The 17524-nt window shown below is 48.1% G+C and overlaps 1 protein-coding gene across 5 annotated transcripts in view; it reads right to left on the bottom strand.

The window, feature by feature from the left end:
* Window positions 1–17524, bottom strand: part of TBL1X (transducin beta like 1 X-linked) — a 231779-nt gene that overhangs the window by 142143 nt on the left and 72112 nt on the right. For all 5 annotated transcript variants that reach the window (XM_042975256.1, XM_042975257.1, XM_042975253.1 and 2 more), the window contains exon 2: window positions 3445–3518. The gene's annotated coding sequence lies outside the window, so the exon portion shown is untranslated. The remainder of the gene's footprint in view (window positions 1–3444; window positions 3519–17524) is intronic.

Genomic DNA, 17524 nt, shown 5'->3' with positions numbered 1-17524 from the left:
ACCCTTCATCAGCTGGAGACCACACAAGGCAACTGTTCTGCCCAATTATCCACACAGAACTGATACCTTTAAATCAAGAAGCTATGGTTCCAAGGGCACCTGTGAAGCTTTATTGCTTTTGATACAATGGATCAGCAACACCCCACTCTACCCCAGCACCCCCTAAACCCGCTGAAAGACCCCTCGGGGCACCACCTTCACCAAGTTGAGTGTGAAAACCCCCATAGGTGGGTTAGTCTGCAACATGGTGCACGGCCCAGGTGACACACACCAGAGGCCCTATCTTGTCCCTACTTCAATGTCCACTTCTAATCTATGCGAACAGGTAACCACCCTTTCAGGCTCCACGGCACCATTTCTCCGAGCCATGGCGCTCTTTGATTACAACTACCTGGGCCACTACGCTCTCCTTAGACTGTCTGAATAAAAAGGAACTGGTAGGAATTGGTCGCCCATCTCAGACTTAGACCTCAAAAAGGACAGCAATCCGAGAAAAAGGAGAAAGCCCAAGGCAAGCGTTTAGAGTAAGCCCAACACACACACACACACACACACACACACACACACACACACTCCAGTGGGCAAACAGAATACAGCCCAAAAGCAAACAGTGAGTACTTCGGGGTCCTCGATCACTTCCAGGCTCTGGACAGGGAGGGCGAGTGAGGGAAGGAGAGGGGGAGGCAGGAATGCCCACGGAGGGGCAACCGCGTGGCTCAGTCGGTTAAGCATCCGACTTCGGCTCAGGTCATGATCTCACGGTCCGTGGGTTCAAGCCCCACATAGGGCTCTGTACTGACAGATTGGAGCCTGCTTCCGACTCTGTGTGTGTGTCTGTCTGTCTGTCTGTCTCTCTCTCTCTCTGCCCCTCCCCCGCTCATGCTCTGTCTCTCAAAATCAAACATTAAAAAAACTTTTTCAAAGGCACGAGCTGTTGACACCCACAACTCGGTTGCACGTCCAGGGCCTGAGGCTGAGTGAACAAAGCCAGTCTCCCAAGGCCAGATGCCGTGTATGTAACACTCTTGACGTGACAGAATTGTACACATGGAGAACCCAGCGGCTGCCAGGCGCTGGAGAGGGTGGCATAAAGGAGTATCACGAGGAGCGTTCCCGGCGATGGAACGGTTCCGCGTCTGCGTCAAGACTCACCAGTGGCTGCACGCACAGGTGTGAGAACATTCCATACGCGGTCCATGCAAGCACACAAACGCACAAGCGCATATGACAACTGGTGAGGTCCACGGATGGCGTGCATCTGAGTCAACAGTGCCAACCCCCATTTCCTCCTGTGAGAGCTCAGGAAGATGCAAGGCGGAAGGCGGGGAGAATACTCTGGAACTCACCGTACTGTTTTTCGCAACTTCTTGCCAAGTTGAACATTAATTCACAATAGAAGCTTTCAAGATAACTGTCTGATGGATGAACAGATAAACAAAATGTGGTCTATTCATACAACGGAGTAGTACTTGGCTATAAAACGGCATGAAGGACAGACACGTGCGACAACACAGGTGAGCGTCGAAAACGGTCTGCTGGGGCACCTGGGTGGCTCGGTCGGTTGAGCGTCTGACTTCGGCCCAGGTCGTGATCTCTCAGGTTTGTGGGTTTGAGCCCCGCGTCGGGCTGTGTGCTGACAGCTCAGAGCCTGGAGCCTGCTTCGGATTCCGCGTCTCCCTCTCTGTCTGACCCTCCCCCGCTCGCGCGCGCTCTCTCTCTCTCTCAAAAATAAATAAAACATTAAAAAAATTTTTTTAAAGAAAAAGAAAACAGTCCGCTGAGTCAGGAGTCAGACACAAAGAACACACCCCACAGGGCTCTCTTCACACCCAGGAACGCGTGAATGCGCCGACACAGGAAGTAGCCGGCTGCCTGCCAGGGACATGGGGAGGCGGCAACAGCGAGCGACACTGTGACAACAGTCCGTGCAAGGCTCCAGCTACAGGCTGTGGTGCTGGGCGCACAACCCCGGGTATACACCGGAAAACTGCGGAACTGCACGCTTTCGGTGAGTCAACGGTCACCTGTGTGGATTCTCTCGATAAAGTGGTTACCAAAAACTGGCACCATCTGGCACCCAGTAGGTGTTTTTTGAGGTATTTCGTCACAATTTACTGTTCCTTCCTCCCCGTGGGGGTCACCCCTGGTGTTCTTTCAGGCCACAGGGTGCCCCTCTGATACCGATGGGCTCGCATTCCACACGTGCGTCCCGGCAGATACGAGACGGGAGTTCTACCACTAGAGCAAGTCTCCTCGGAATATTCTGTACGCAGGGGTACGCACAAAGTTCACGCCCTTTCTGTTCCTCCACCACCCCCTCAGTTCCACCAGCCTGATCTATCAGCTTTCTCCAATGAAAAAAAATAAGAGAAGAAAGCTTTCTTGTTCCTGGCTCCTCACCTCTGCCCACAGACTCGGTCCCCCATCCAGAACATACTTCTTCAGTCTGCGTCCAAACTCCACCCATCACCAAGCCCACCTGGAGTCTCCCCTCCAGGAGGAAGGTCCAGCCTTCCTCAGTGCTCTGGCACATGCCGGTAGAATTCCTCAGAATTCGCTCAGCAGGGACTGTCTACACCATCCCAGGGCCACCCGTCCACACCATGCCTTTGTGTCGCATCCCCCCACTTCGTGCACCTGTAATGCTTTCCCCCCAGAACAAGACCCATCTCACACCTCTCTGTAGACTCCGCAATACTCCAGAAGGAACAGATCCCAAGCACGGTCCTCCCAGAGGTGAAAGATTTTCCATACAAAGTGCGCTGGAAAGGACCTTCTTGACTCAAGCGGGAATTAGGCCTTTTTGTGAACTGGATGCATTACGGGGGCCAAGATGACAGTTCCAGACCCCACAAGGCCCCGTTCTAAGTGACCGGGGATTCTCTCTGCTCTAACCACAGTCCAGGCAGGGCTCAGAATGAAGGCAATCAGCCCCGCGGGGGCCTACGTCACAGGCCAGGCTGCCTCAGAGTGGTGTCCAAGCAAGGATTTTATGGAAAATGCTGGCTGGTCCTCAAGTAGCCCGTCGGTAGCCCGTCATCTTCCAGATATTTTCTGAGAAGAGCAAATAAGACTAAGGGAGCCTGTGGCAGACAAAGAGTCAAAAGCCACTGTCTGTTGTAAATCAGCCTTCTAAGGACAAATTAAGTACCTCAGAAGTGTATGCCAGAGAACAGCAGAAACGAGGCTTCTCACAAAAGCGCACACATTTTAATAATGACCTCCACTGCTGTTTCCTAAAATTTCTGACTTCCAGAAGCTAAACAAAAAAAAAGAAATGTTATGCAGACATATTTTTTCTGTGCTAGCAAAATCACCTGTTACAAGAAATCCTGAGACATCACCGTTTTCCAATACTTACAGCCAGTGCAGTACCGGAAAATATGGAGAGGTTGACAGGATATTTATTACATAATAAGCAATCCATTTTACAATTTCACTTACTCAGAGCCAAATGTAGGCAAATCCCTTCTTCCTTCGAGGGTTTATTTTGAGGCCCGCTTTCTGTCTTCGGTTACCTGTTAATGAAAAATACGCAAAGTAAGGCAAAAGCGTCCACGCAGAGACCGCTCGAGGCCAGCAGGTATGTGAATCGGGGCTATTGCAAAACCGAAATACTAATTGTGTCCAATGCCACACAAGAGCCAAGGGTGAATCTTAGGCTCCCTCCCCTCTTTAAAGCACACGATGACACTGTTCACACGGATCTGTTCAAAATGTTCATTACTGCAGAACCAATTACGATCACATCACCAGGGAATTTCAGTAACTGAAAAATCGACTCAGCTCTTACCAGACACGGTCTTCTCTACCCTCCAAAAACAAGCTAAGTGAAAACGCAGGTGTTTCTAGGTTTAGCCCAAGTCAGAAAGTTTCTCCTGACAACAACTGCCGTCCGGCCTTGTGGAAGACGGAAACAGCGCTCGGCGCCACTCCGGTCTTAGAGACGGATGGGTCTTGTGGGGTGTCCCCAACCTGGCAGTGGAAAGGGGGGAATGTGACAATGGAACAGCAGGGACAATAAACAAAGCAAATGGACAGCAAGATCATTTCGGATGACAGAACTACGGAAACCCCAGCTGGTGGCGGGACAGAGTCACCAGAGTTACGGTGGGGCCTGGGGCAGCATTCTTGGAGGAGGGAGCACGTGAGCGTGGGCGAGGGAGGCCAGGCTGCACACACAGCAAGTGCAAATGTCCTGTGGTGAGAATGATCTTGGCCAAGAGGGAGGAAGTCTGGCGGGCTGGGCACCAGAGGTTAAGAAATAACAGGTCCCAACTCCCAGAGGGCTCTGCAGCCCATGGAAAGGAAACTGATCTGGGGCACCTGGGTGGTTCAGTTGATTAAGCATCCAAGGCTCGGTTTCAGCTCAGTTCATGATCTCCTGGTTCGTGAGATCGAGCCCTGCATCAGGCTCTGCACGGGTAGTGTAAAGTCTGCTTAGGATTCTCTGCCTTTCTCTCTGCCCCTCCCTCGCTCGTTCTCTCTCTCAAAATAAAAGACACATTAAAAAGAAAAAGAAAGAAACTGATCCTACACAAGCTCCACTACACCTTATTCTTCAGCCAGCACCAGGCTTCATGAGAAAAGAAAATCTGACCCTCCTGCTATTTAAAAAACTCTCCGGGGGCTCCTGTCATGCTTAGAACGAACTCCAGACAAGCTCCTGATCAGGAGAGAGCCGCTCGTGGCCGGCACCGTGCTGGCAGGAAAGATGATGGCGAAACGGAGAGAGTGTGCCGGGTTCGAAGACCTTCTGACCTAGAGGACGTGCGAGGGGGAGGGGGGGGGAGCATGCGTGATGGGGACGGGACAAAAGAACCCAGCATGACTTCCGGGTTCAGGGTTTGGGCCCCAACTTGGAAGACGGTACCATTTCCTGGGACGCAGGACCGAGGAGAGGAAAATGGAGACTTTCTGTGTGTGACGCGGTGAAACGCTATTCCGTCTCTCAGTGGACTGTGAACGAGGTAGTTAAGCACACCCGCCCGAGCAAGCAGGAGACATCACAGTTGCAGAGTTAAGTCTGGAACTCATCCCACGACCATGACCTTCAAAACCTACGGGCCTGAATGGGAGTGCCCCAAACAGGGTTTCTCGCCCCGGGGAACCGCGGTCATTGTGGGTCAGTTCACTGTTGTTGGGGCCGCTCTGTGCCCTGAGCCGCAAGCCTGGACTCCCCGCGTCAGATGCAGGTGGCAATCCACACGCCCCACCCCCTCTGCTGTGCTAACCCAAGCTGACCCCGGCTGTTACCAGGTGTCCCCCCGGAGGGCACAAGTGCCCTGCCGAGAACCACTGGTCTACAGACCGCACGGTGTGGATGGAACCCTGACAGAAGGAGCTGTCAGTGAGAGAGGGGAGTGCAGAGAACTAGGAGGAAATCTTGGGCGGTGTGGGGTCCCTGGCGTCTAGTGACAGACCGCTCTCAAAAATCACGGAGCGACTAACAAATAACTGCCACTGAGCTGGAGGACAAGGAGGACTGCAGATGACGGGATGACAAGCAACCACACTGTCTTGTCTGCCCACGCTCGCCGCATGGAAGAAATCCAGAGAGGCTTCCTGGAGGCAGCAAAATCCCTGTTGGCCCAAGAGGCCAGGTGAGGAGGAAAAGAAAAGGGCTGCAGCTTGAGTGGTGCTGGAGGCAACAGCTGCAGGCCAGAGGGCCATGGGGTCACATGCACTCTCGGGGTGCTGGGAAAGAGGATGTGTGTAGCAAGGTGCCAGGATGCCAGAATGGGGCCGCCCTGTCCCGCATGGGGAAGAGGTGGCCACCGGGGTAAGGTGGCTCCGCGGATGGCACACTCCCGGGGGCGGGGGGGGGGGGGGCGACTCCAAAATTCCACACGAGCCACACAGTTCTGCCCAAGCAGGGACCAGGGGCACCTTGGACGAGCCAACCACATCTCTTTTCCGTTTTCTCTAAGCTTACAAGCGCTCGGGCCCCCGGTGCACGGCACTCAGAGCCCTTGACTGTGTGAAAATTGCTAACACAACTTGCCAGATGCCTGATCCGTTTTCCTACCCTGTTCTGTCTTCATCCCACAGTATCACTGTGCACACACATTGTACTGAAAGAGGGAGAAGAGGAGTGGGGAAGGAAAGTTGGGGGGGGGGGAAAGAAGGGCAGATTTACAGGTCTCACTTTGCTCCTAATTAATTATAAGCAACTCTCCCTGGACCACAGATTCCTCAGCTGTGAAATGAGGGCATTAAATTATTTATGAGGTTTTATCCACATCAAAAAATCTGAGGAACCATTTTCCTGTTGACTTCCTTTGTAAATTCTCAGGGAAAACACTTGCAAAGAACTGAACCAAGAGCGTTGCACAGGGATGCTGGGGGGGGGGGGATGCACAGGGGGGAAGAATGTGTGTGTCTGTCTGTCCCGCAGCCAACTGACCACAGAAATACATCCAAAGGCTGCCATATTGTCCCAAAGTTGCCATAATGATTAACATTTGCACCCCAGAGAAATTCAAGTTGTGCCATCGGGAAAACAATGCAAAAAATGTCAACTATGTTTTCAGAGGCCACTGAGCATGACAAAGAAGCTGCCATTTCCTCCTGAGCCCTTTCTTTTTTTAGTGAGCCCTGAGTTAACCGGGCAGAGAGCCAGGGGCTAAGCCGGGCGCTGGCAGGAGGAACCAGAGAACTGCGAACACTTCATTTGCTACGGGGTTCAAGTTCTGTGTAACGAAGCTGTTGTTTCCTGCATTACTGATACCGAATAGCATTTTTATGTATTGCCACAAATTCATTCAATAACAGTTTTTAAATCCTTTAAAGCAGCGGTTCTCAAACGGGGCTGTCTCCCACGGGACACTGGGCTTTTCTAGTTGTTGAGACCGGAGGAAGAATGTTCGTACCATCTAGTAAAGCACTCGGGATAGCCCTTCTTAGCAAAGAATTATCTGGCTGAAACATCAATCCTGCCAAGGCTGACCACACTAAGATTTCTATAATTTTATAGCAGATACATCCTATATACTTCCAAGTTCCAAAGCATTTTTATCCCTTTCAAAATAATGCATGTACACTGTTTTATGTTTTTTTTTATAACAATCCTCATAATCCACTCCAAATTGGCCTGTTTAAAAAAATTTTCTTTATTTTGAGGGGGGAAGAGGGGCAGAGAGAGAGGAGAGACAGAATCTGCTGTCAACGCAGAGCCCAATACGGGGCTCAAACTCATGAGATCATGACCTGAGCCTAGATCAAGAATCACATGCTTACCCGACCAAGCCACCCAGGTGCCCCGACATGTACATTGTTTTAAAAAATAAAATACAGGTGAGGCAAAAGGCTCCTCTCTTTACTTCCAAGCTTTTTATAGCGCCATCTATCTCCAATTCTACTTCCCAAAGCAACCACTTTCAAATCTTAGAACTGTTGGGATTACTGGCAGTGATCCTTAGTATGACTTCCCTGTTTCTAAAAGACATGCTTATAATATTTCCTATCAGCTTCAGATAATACTTATTTGATTTTCTCAAATACACATAAGGATTTTGGTTTTTTTAAATCCCCACCCTCAATTCTCTGCTTACCTGCCCACATTTTCCCAATAGTGTCATAGTTTTTGGTTAAATGTGTATTTGACAGATATTACTTTGACAATGGAATGGGCACTCCCAAACAAGCAGTATGGTATGATTACAATTCCTTTCTTATGCAAACCTTTTGTTTTCCCGGAGTTACTAATTGTGTTTGTTTTTATTTTTAGTTTTCTTTTTCTTTTTTTTTTTTCTTTGTATCCTTTGGTAATTCTTCCAGCACTGTCCACAGTCTTTTGATTCAGTTTTTCACATGATCAAAATTCTTAGATAATCTGTCACCTCTATGTGTTTCCTGTTCAATCATCCCTATATCTCCTAAATACACATCAGACCTTCTGAAATGTCTTGCCTCTGCTCCAGTCTGTAATTGTCAGCATCAGGCCTGCTATATAGACTTCATGCCTTGAAACCATAACAACATCTTGAGAATACACTGTATCTCTGTTTCTTAGGATCCCAACTCTCCCCAGTTTTAGGTTTACTCTCTAATTTTGGCCGGACACATTCTCTAGTAGATTTCAGAGAAATGATGTGTAAAAACTAAGTGTTACCTATATCCTGAATATGTATAAATATCTTTATTCTACCCTTAATTAACAGCTCATGAAGAGAGGACTTCAAAATTCTTTAAAAATTTTTTTTAATGTTTATTTATTTTTTGAGAGAGAGAGAGAAGAGGACAGAGTGCAATCAGGAGAGGAGCAGAGAGAAAGGGAAACACAGAATCCAAAGCAGGCTCCAGGCTCCAAGCTGTCATGACAGCACAGAGTCCGACGTGGGGGCTCGAACCCACAGACCACGAGATCATGACCTGGGACCAAGTCGGGCACTTAACGGACTGAGCCACCCAGGCATCCCACGACTTCAAAATTTGAGTGAACATTATCTGCACAGAATTCTATGCTCAGGCTCTTTTCTTTCCTCTTTTTTTTTAATGTTTATCTATTTTTGATAGAGACAGTGAGAGTACGAGTCGGGGAGGGGCCAAGAGACAGGGAGACAGAGGATCCCAAGCAGGTTCTGCGCTGACAGCAAAGAGCCCAATGTAGGGCTGGAACTCACAAACCGTGAGATCATGACCTGAGCTCAAGTCGGACATCTAACCAACTGAGCCACCCAGGTGCCCTGCTCAGTCTCTTTTCTATCTTCCAGTGTTGTCATTAAGAAATCTGATATCATTTTGATTCTAGATCCTTCACATGACTCTTAAATCCAGGATACTGCTTAGATATTGCCTTTACCTCTAATATTCCAAAATGACATGACAATTAGCTTTCGTGTAATAATTTTTATGTGCTTAATTTTTAAATTCAAAAAAAATTTTTTTTAATGTTAATTTTTGAGGCAGAGAGAAACAGAGCATGAACAGGGGAGGGTCAGAAAGAGAGGGACACAGAATCTGAAGCAGGCTCCAGGATCTGAGCTGTCAGCACAGAGCCTGACGTGGGGCTCGAACTCACAGACCGTGAGATCACGACCCGAGCTGAAGTTGGAACCTCAACAGACTGAGCCACCGAGGCACCCCTTTATGTACTTAATTTTTATTCTCTTTTCTAGTAACCTGGTGTGAAATCGTATTTTTTTTTCCACACTCTCTTCCTTGGAATACCTTTAGGCAAAAATCTGAATAACCATCTCTCGTCTATGTGATAGAACTTTCTGCGCTCTAGCTTCACTGACCAATAAGGTATTCATTAGCTGCATGTAGATACTAAGCACTTGAAATGTTTCTGAGGAACTGACATTTAAATTTTATTTAATTTTGGGATGCCTGCGTGGGACGCCTGGGGTGGCTCAGTTGGTTAAGCGTCCGACTTTGGCTCAGGTCATGATCTCACGGTTCATGGGTTCGAGCCCCTCATCGGGCTCTGTGCTGACAGCTCGAAGCCTGGAGACTGTTCCAATTCTCTGTCTTCCTCTCTCTCTGCCCCTCTCCCCACTCGTATTCTGTCTGCCTCTCACAAATAAACATTTAAAAGTTTTTTTTTTAAGTAAATAAGTTTTTTTTAAATTTTTAATTAAAGTACAAACAGTCACATGTGGCCAGTGGTTACCATATTAACACAAATCTAAAGACTATGACAAATGGGGAGATGGGGGGACGACAAAGGAGAAGCAGTCAGTGCCTTCAGCACCAACTCTAAGATGATATTAACCATGAGTTCAGAAGAAGGAACTGAGGGGAGCCGAGGTGGCTCAGTTGGTGAAGCATCCGACTCCTGACTTTGGCTTGAGTCATGAACTCCTGATTCGTGAGTTCGAGCCCTACATCAGGCTCCACACTGACCGTGAGGAGCCTGCTTGGGATTCTCTCCCCTCCTGTCTCTGCCCACTCCCCCCTCAAAATAAGTAAATAAACTTAAAATAGGAGGAGGAGGAGGAGAAATCGGGTATAATTTCTACATCCTCACCATTACTATTTTCACTATGAATTTCCTCATGGTCTCCTTCTTCATGAGAACACAAGCACCCTACACTACTTCTGTACAGGAGGGGGTCTAGGGGACGGAACTAAAGAAGCATACCAGAACTTTCTCTGGGCTCTCATTCATTTACTCATTCAACAAATACCACAAACATCACAAACTGTTATCCAGACATTCTATTAACAATGACCATGAGGGGTGCCTGGTTGGCTCAGTTGGATAAACGTCCGACTTCAGCTCAGGTCATGATCTCACGGTTCGTGGGTTCAAGCCCCACGTCAGGCTCTGTGCTGACAGCTCAGAGCCTGGAGCCTGCTTGGGACTCTGTGTCTCCCCCTCTCTCTGCCCCTCCCCCCTGATGCTCCGTCTCTCAAAAATGAATACACGTTAAAAAACATTTAAAAACAACAACACAATGACCACGACAGAAAACAGAACCGCAAAAACCAAAACGAAACCCAAACTGCAAAAGTCCCGAGCACCCAAGACAAACCCAATGAAGCCGTTGTTTCATCTCCATCACTGGGACCCATTTTCTTTACAGCTCAGAGCCCACAATACAGCAGGCCTGTAACAGGTGTGCATTGGAAACGAATTAAGAGCAGGATCCAAACCAAAAGAAAGTCGTTATGGTTTTTCTCAACTCTCAGGAAAAGCATGTTAAGCACTGTGGGGATCGGGAAATAAATGTTCAGGGAAAAATCATTCCTTTTTTATTTAGGGATCAATAGGGAAACACATTTTCTTCCACCTATTCTTTAGTAAGTCATTTAATATCCCTTTGTTCCCGCAAAACATGACTTTTTATTACGTTGGTAGGGTTTAGAAGTTCAGCGTGAAAGTACCAACTGTTCAAAAAGGAGAAAAACAGACACCAAACTTGATTTCCGTGATTTTCCTTTTCCTTTTTAATCTACTATGATGTTAATAACAAGCCCTTCAGGCAGAGTCAATGCTTCTCACTCACACTGATGTATCTGGATGCATACGGACGGGCACACGTATCATTCACCCACCCCCCCCACCCCAACAGAGGCAACCATACGCCGCTCACAACAAACGAAAGGCTCTTTCCTGACTCACACTATGATATACCAAGCAGATTTCATACAGAAAGACCCAAATACAGCTTGTCACGTGAAAATCTGATACAGGGTAATGGCATGACTTGACTGGGCTTATAATTATATAATCTATCTAGAACCTAGAGCCAATAGCAACGGAAAAAAAGAAACCCACAGCAAATTTTAATAAGCTATCAGTCGCACAATATTTGCTTCTAAGCAATTATTATTTAAATTAGAACGAGCGATTAGATTTCATTTAGTGACATGAAACTGATCTGATCTTCAGTGAGAGAAAAATAACCACAACATTTAAAGAAGACATATTAAAGTATTAGGAGAACATGATCTTACTTAGCAAACTGTCAGTCAACAGCCATCTGAATCCCTCCCCACAGATACAATACTAAACTGTATGAAGATAATCCTCAGGTGACTCTATTCAGTTTTTTGTTTATAGAGGGCATCGTGCATCATGAAGTAGGAAAGAATCCACTGAACCTCTTCCTCATCTCCCAAAGTACTGTCTCCACATTTTGCAGTGAGCACCGAGCATAATTTTAAATGTAATTGTCAAGCGCGTTATCTGTTCACTGAAATTATGATTAAAAGTTTCTGAACATCATACGGCCCTAGTGATCACATTTCAGTTTCTATCATTTGCAAACACCTGCTATCTCCCAGTCACCTGGAAAGGTCAATCATACTGTCTTCAATTTCAGTTAACAATGCTGCAAGCAAATCCCTTTTGTAAAACAATAACATTCTATTATTTGCTTACATACATACTCCAAAATCTGGGACACCAGTGTCAATGATCTGCTCATTTAAGAACTAAGTATTAAAACACACACACATCCACACATCTGTTTCTGGTCACCAGGCATCGTCCTTTAAGTGTTACCTCCATACTCAGGACATCAGCAAGATGCCCTACATAAAAATTCACATCAAATCGAGACTAAAAAACCCCAACACTCTTACACAAACATACTGGAGTTTCACTATAATGAAAGAAGGTGGGGGCGCCTGGGTGGTTAAGTTGGTTAAGCTTCTGACTCTTGACCTCAGCTCAGGTCATGATCTCACGGTTCGTGAATCGTGGGATCACACGGGGCCTGCTTAGGATTCTTGTTCTTTCTTTCTGACCCTCCCCCACACTCACATGCACACACTCTCTCTCAAAAGAAATAAATGAACGTTTAAGGAAAAAGAAGAAAAAAGCTGAACAACTCTTGTAAAGGTAAACCCCCAAATACCCAAGTTTCTAATCCATATGCCCCTTTGGAAACAGATGCCTTCAAAATGATTTTTAAGCCTGAGACTTTTCCAAAAATTGATTTTTTTTAAGTTTTTACTTATTTGAGGAATCTCTACACCCAACACGGGGCTCAGACTCATGATCCTGAGATGGAGAGTCGCATGCTAGCCAGGCGGCCAGCCGGACGGCCCTGGAATTTTTAAGTGTCAAATTCAACAGCTGGGAGGAGAGGCCGTTGGGAATTCTGTTGTGGTTTACACTGTGGGTCACTCCTGCCCCCAGCATTTAGACCAGAGGTTTTCTATCGGGGGTGATTATGCCCTCCCCCAGGAGACACTGGCGATGGGCAGAGACATCTTAGGTTGCTGCAACGGGGGAAGAAGGGTTCCTGGCACGTGGTAGGTAGAGACCACAGGCGCTGTTACACATCCTACAACGTACAGGTCAGTCCCTACGACAACCACCTCAAAAGAACACCACGCCCCCAGCTTCTGCCCGGGCTATGTGCAAGCCCTCCTAACCGGTTTCACACTCCCCAGCTTTGCACCCTTTGAAAGAACCATACGTCCAAGTCCAAGGACTGCATCACGGCTAACGTCTCTGCGTCACTTGTGCACGCTACCCTCTCGGCAAGCTCTCCCTGGAACCCAAGCCTGGTCCCCAGACGTGTGTCCTCCAGGCGCACTCCTCTGCTTCCACACCGGCAAGTGAGCCAGGCGATTACCAGCGCGGACACTGGGGCCAGAGGGCTCCGCGAGAACCGCCCGGCTCCCCGTGCCAGCTGCGTGCACATCCTGGGGTTGGGCATCCTCGCACCCCAGGTCCTCTTCTGCGCGAGGTGAGTAAGTGAACCCTCATGACGACGTCAGGGGTACACACCGCCCTTCATACACAAGCAGAGCAGAGAACCCTCCCTGGCACACAGCGGAAACTAGGCAAGTGTTGGCCCAAACTGCCCTTGTCATCGTAGTCCATGCATGATGCCATCAGCTCACAGCCTTGTCACGAAGCAGACGTGTGGCCGCAGATGATGACCCGGGAGTCACGCTAAGATACATGGCGTGGCCCCTGACCTGTGGGAGACCGTCGGCGCTAGCGGTGACTAACAGAGGGCAGCCGAGGCACTGAGCTGATCCCAACAAGTTATTCCCAAGCTTTCCTTCTCGTAAATCGAGAAACACAAATTATCTCTGTGCTAATTTGTAAATTTTTTTTTTAAACGTTTTATTTATTTCTGAGAGAGAGACAGAGACAGAGCATGAGCAGGGGAGGGGCAGAGAGAGAGGGAGACACAGAATCCGAAGCAGGCCCCAGGCTCCCAGCCGTCAGCACAGAACCCAATGCAGGGCTCGAACTCACAGACCGCGAGATCATGACCTGAGCCGAAGTCGGATGCTCAACCGACTGAGCAACCCAGGCACCCCCGTGCTAATTCTTTATACCTGTTTAGTGGCAGACATTGAAGAACTTTTACTTCCATAACCTCATTTTCACTTCCTGCTTTTCGACAAAAGTTATGGAGCACATCCGGGGCCCCAAGGTCCTGTTTTCAATGGAGTTTAGAGGAAACCGCCGCACCTTGCTGCCAGAGATAGAAAAAGAATTTCCGCTCCGTTCGAGGTAACTTCAAGCCGGAGAATTTGTTTTTTTAAATGGTGTGAGTTTTTTCCCAGGACAATCAAGTGATTCCAGAGTGCTGCTAATTGTTACGAATCTTTCTTTCATAAAGTGATTTTACAGAAGTTTAATTTTCAGACTTGAAAGACCTAGAAAGCTTTACCTCGGGTCCGCTGGCCAGCTGCTTTTGACCGAGCCTCCCTCACACTAAATTTAGAAATATGCTCTGCCCGATGCATTTCAGCGGGAAGCAGCCAGATTAAAATAAGATGCTACTAACACACGAGAATTCAAAAGCTGTCGTGAGCCAACAACCTCCAAGAAACCACACTGCTCTCATTCACTGAAATACTTAGTAATTCTCCACCCGGAGAAAGAAAAACACTTGAAGTGGGTTCCAAATACGCACAATGGCAAAACTAAAATAATTAACTGGGGGAAATCAGGGCAAACGGAAGGTAATGGCGCGAAGAATGAGCCAGAGCTGACAGACGAGGATGTAGGCAAAGCCTACCAGCAGACACGAGTTTACATCGGTTGCACGGAACTAAAATCGGTTTCTGGAGTTTCCTAGACATCTATTCAAAGAAACAAGTATGAGTAGATATTTGCATCCCAAAAATGAAGCATGTGCACAATTTCTCCCATGGGCCCCCGAGAGGAAGGAACGCATGCACTCCATACAACTCTATTCTCAGTCAGTGGGGTCCAGGAGACGTTTCGTCGGGCTGCTTCTTAAGATAATTCTCAATGGGATCTAATCGCACGGCACCGAAGCACAGGGAGATAAATAAATCAAGTCTGAGGGGGTACAAACAACATGGCGGCGGTGTGCACATCTGCGCGCAGCCCGCACGACTCCAAGGACACGTTTTAGACGCGCTCCAAGTCCCAACTGGGCTGCAGGTCCCCTGAGGTCACAGCAACGCACTACGGTATATAGCGAACACATTTCAATGCCAAAAAATACGCCATTTGTATCATATTGTGATTCTGTTGTTGTAGTTTGTTTTAGAGAGAGAGTGCAAACGGGGGATGGGGTGGAGGGAGGGAGGGAGAGGGAGGCGGGGGGGGAGAGAGAGAGAGAGAGAGAGAGAGAGAGAGAGAGAGAGAGAGAGAGAGAGAGAGAGAGAAAGCAGGCTCCACACTCAGTGCAGAGCCCCACGCAGGGCTCTATCCCACAACCCGGGATCACCTACGACCTGAGCCGAAATCAAGAGTCGTACACTCAACTGCCTGCACCACCCAGGTGCCCCTGTATGATCATCATTTTTAACACTTGCTTGGTAGCCCCCTGTATAGACTAGACAAATGTTTTCTCCGCTGCATTCAACTTGTTATTTTAAGCAATGCCTAATCAAATAAGTAATTTTTAAGCGTGAAAAAATTTCGAGGGCCAACTTGGGGACAAGAGAAAGCTACGCCCTCATTACCTAATGTTCAGGGAAGAAACACCCGACGGGAAGACTGCATCGTGGCAGCATGTCGGTGACACCCTGAGATTGCGTGCCCTCCCGGCCATCACGGTAGGGTCTGTAGGAATGTGCAGAACACAGCGCACACAAGAAAACTGAAAACAGCCCGGAAACCGTGCCTGAATGAGTGTGTATGAACGCACTTCCAGGCTTGCTGGGAAACAATTACAAACCATCTGGCATTAAAACTTTCCCCCGGGGGGGCCCGGGTGGCTCAGCCGGTTAAGCGTCCAACCCTTGGGTGGCTCGGGTCATGATCTCACGGTTCAGGAGATCAAGCCCCCGGGTCGGACTCTGTGCTGACAGCGTCGCCCACTACGGATTGTCGCTCTCCCTCTCTCTGCCCCTCCCCCCATCACACTCTCTCTCAAAATAAACAAACCTTTTTTAAAAAAAAAAAAAAAAAACACCTTTTTCACAAATTTGAGTTGAGAATTTCAGGACAAACTTAATGTGCTAACTATGACTCATTTCAAGACATCAACAGATCCACTTGTCTTTTGGCTTGAGAGGATTCTGGCTGATGCCTGTTGTTCAAGGTCATTAAGAACAGTGCTGGCTTTCGCTCTCAAAAGTGTCCCGATGGGGACAAGAAATTATGTGACGACTCTAGATATTAGAGACAAGTCAGCAACTGAGATTGCCTAGGTTCTGGAATGACAAACTAGGAATGTCAAGGTCCTAGACACAAGTTTCTGTAAAAAGCAGGGAGTCTTTAAACCTGGAGCTTCTGGGGCACCTGGGTGGCTCAGTCGGTTAAGCGTCCAACTTCGGCTCAGGTCATGATCTCTCACGGTTCGTGGGTTTGAACCCCACAAGGGGCTCCATGCTGACAGCTCGGAGCCTAGAGCCTGCTTCAGATTCTGTGTCTCCCTCTCTCTCTCTGCCCCTCCCCCACTCATGTTCTGTCTTCTCTCTCAAAAATAAACAAACATTAAAAAAAAAAAAACTTGGGGCGCCTGGGTGGCTTGGTCGGTTAAGCGACCGACTTCGGCTCAGGTCATGATCTCACGGTCCGTGAGTTCGAGCCCCGCGTCGGGCTCTGTGCTGACAGCTCAGAGCCTGGAGCCTGTTTTGGATTCTGTGTCTCCCTCTCTCTCTGCTCCTCTCCTGTTCATGCTCTGTCTCTGTCTCAAAAATAAATAAATGTTAAAAAAATAAATAAATAAATAAATAAAAACCTGGAGGTTCTAACATGGCGAAGTGTGTAGGAAGGGCCCTTGCTTAGAACGTGAATCGTCAAAAGAAGGTTCCTCCATCTGCTATCTTGATATAATAACGCCAACAAACATAATGACATTTCTTCCTCCCCACTCCTCGGGGACATCTGGCACTACTGTTCGCCTGTCACCAGCTACTATAATGGCCACACACCCAGATGAGTGGGTCCAGAACAACTGAGCTGGACCATAAACTCTACTGAGGGCAGGAACTGCATCTGTGTTTATTTCTTCAGTACCTGGCAAACAGCAGTCGCTCAATAAATACATGCTGAATGAGTCGACCTCTTTCTGTTTCATAACCCCTCTCTCTCAGACTGTTTCTCTGGTTCATCACCTCGTCCATTAAACACTTTCCCAGCGCTCTGTTCTTGAATCTTTTTCCTCTAGCTCTGCTCCCCTATAACACCATCTCCCGACGGCGGCCCTCTTTGTAGGTAATCCTGAAGCTCTATTTCAAGGCAGTATTTCCTCCACCTGCCTCCTATCTCCACGTGGATCCCTGCCCAGCACCTGAAGGTCACTATTTCAAATGCAATCTTCACTTTCTTCCCAGACTCGCATTACTATGTCTTTTTATACACCAAATGTTACCCTGCACCCCCAGGCCCAAACTCTGCTGCTCCCATCTTGGCCCCATTCCTTTCTCTCTGCCACCCCCTCCCCACATTCCCTCAATCAGATGCCAAGGCCTATCATTTCGACCCCATAAGCCTCTAACACTGCATCTCTCCATGTTCACTGCCACTCCCCTATATGGTACCTGGCTTCTGAAGGATTGCATACGGTTTCCCTTCTCCTGATCTTTCCCCCTGCAAATCCACAAAACTGCAGGAATCTTCCTAAAGCAGAGATCTGGTGGACCTCATTACCAGGTCCAGAGTACTGTGCTCCAGAAA

The sequence above is a fragment of the Panthera tigris genome, chromosome X (genome assembly GCF_018350195.1).
Source record: "Panthera tigris isolate Pti1 chromosome X, P.tigris_Pti1_mat1.1, whole genome shotgun sequence".
NCBI lineage: Eukaryota > Metazoa > Chordata > Mammalia > Carnivora > Felidae > Panthera > Panthera tigris.
Note: the sequence above shows the minus strand (reverse complement) of the source record. Positions and strands in the feature narration are given on the sequence as shown.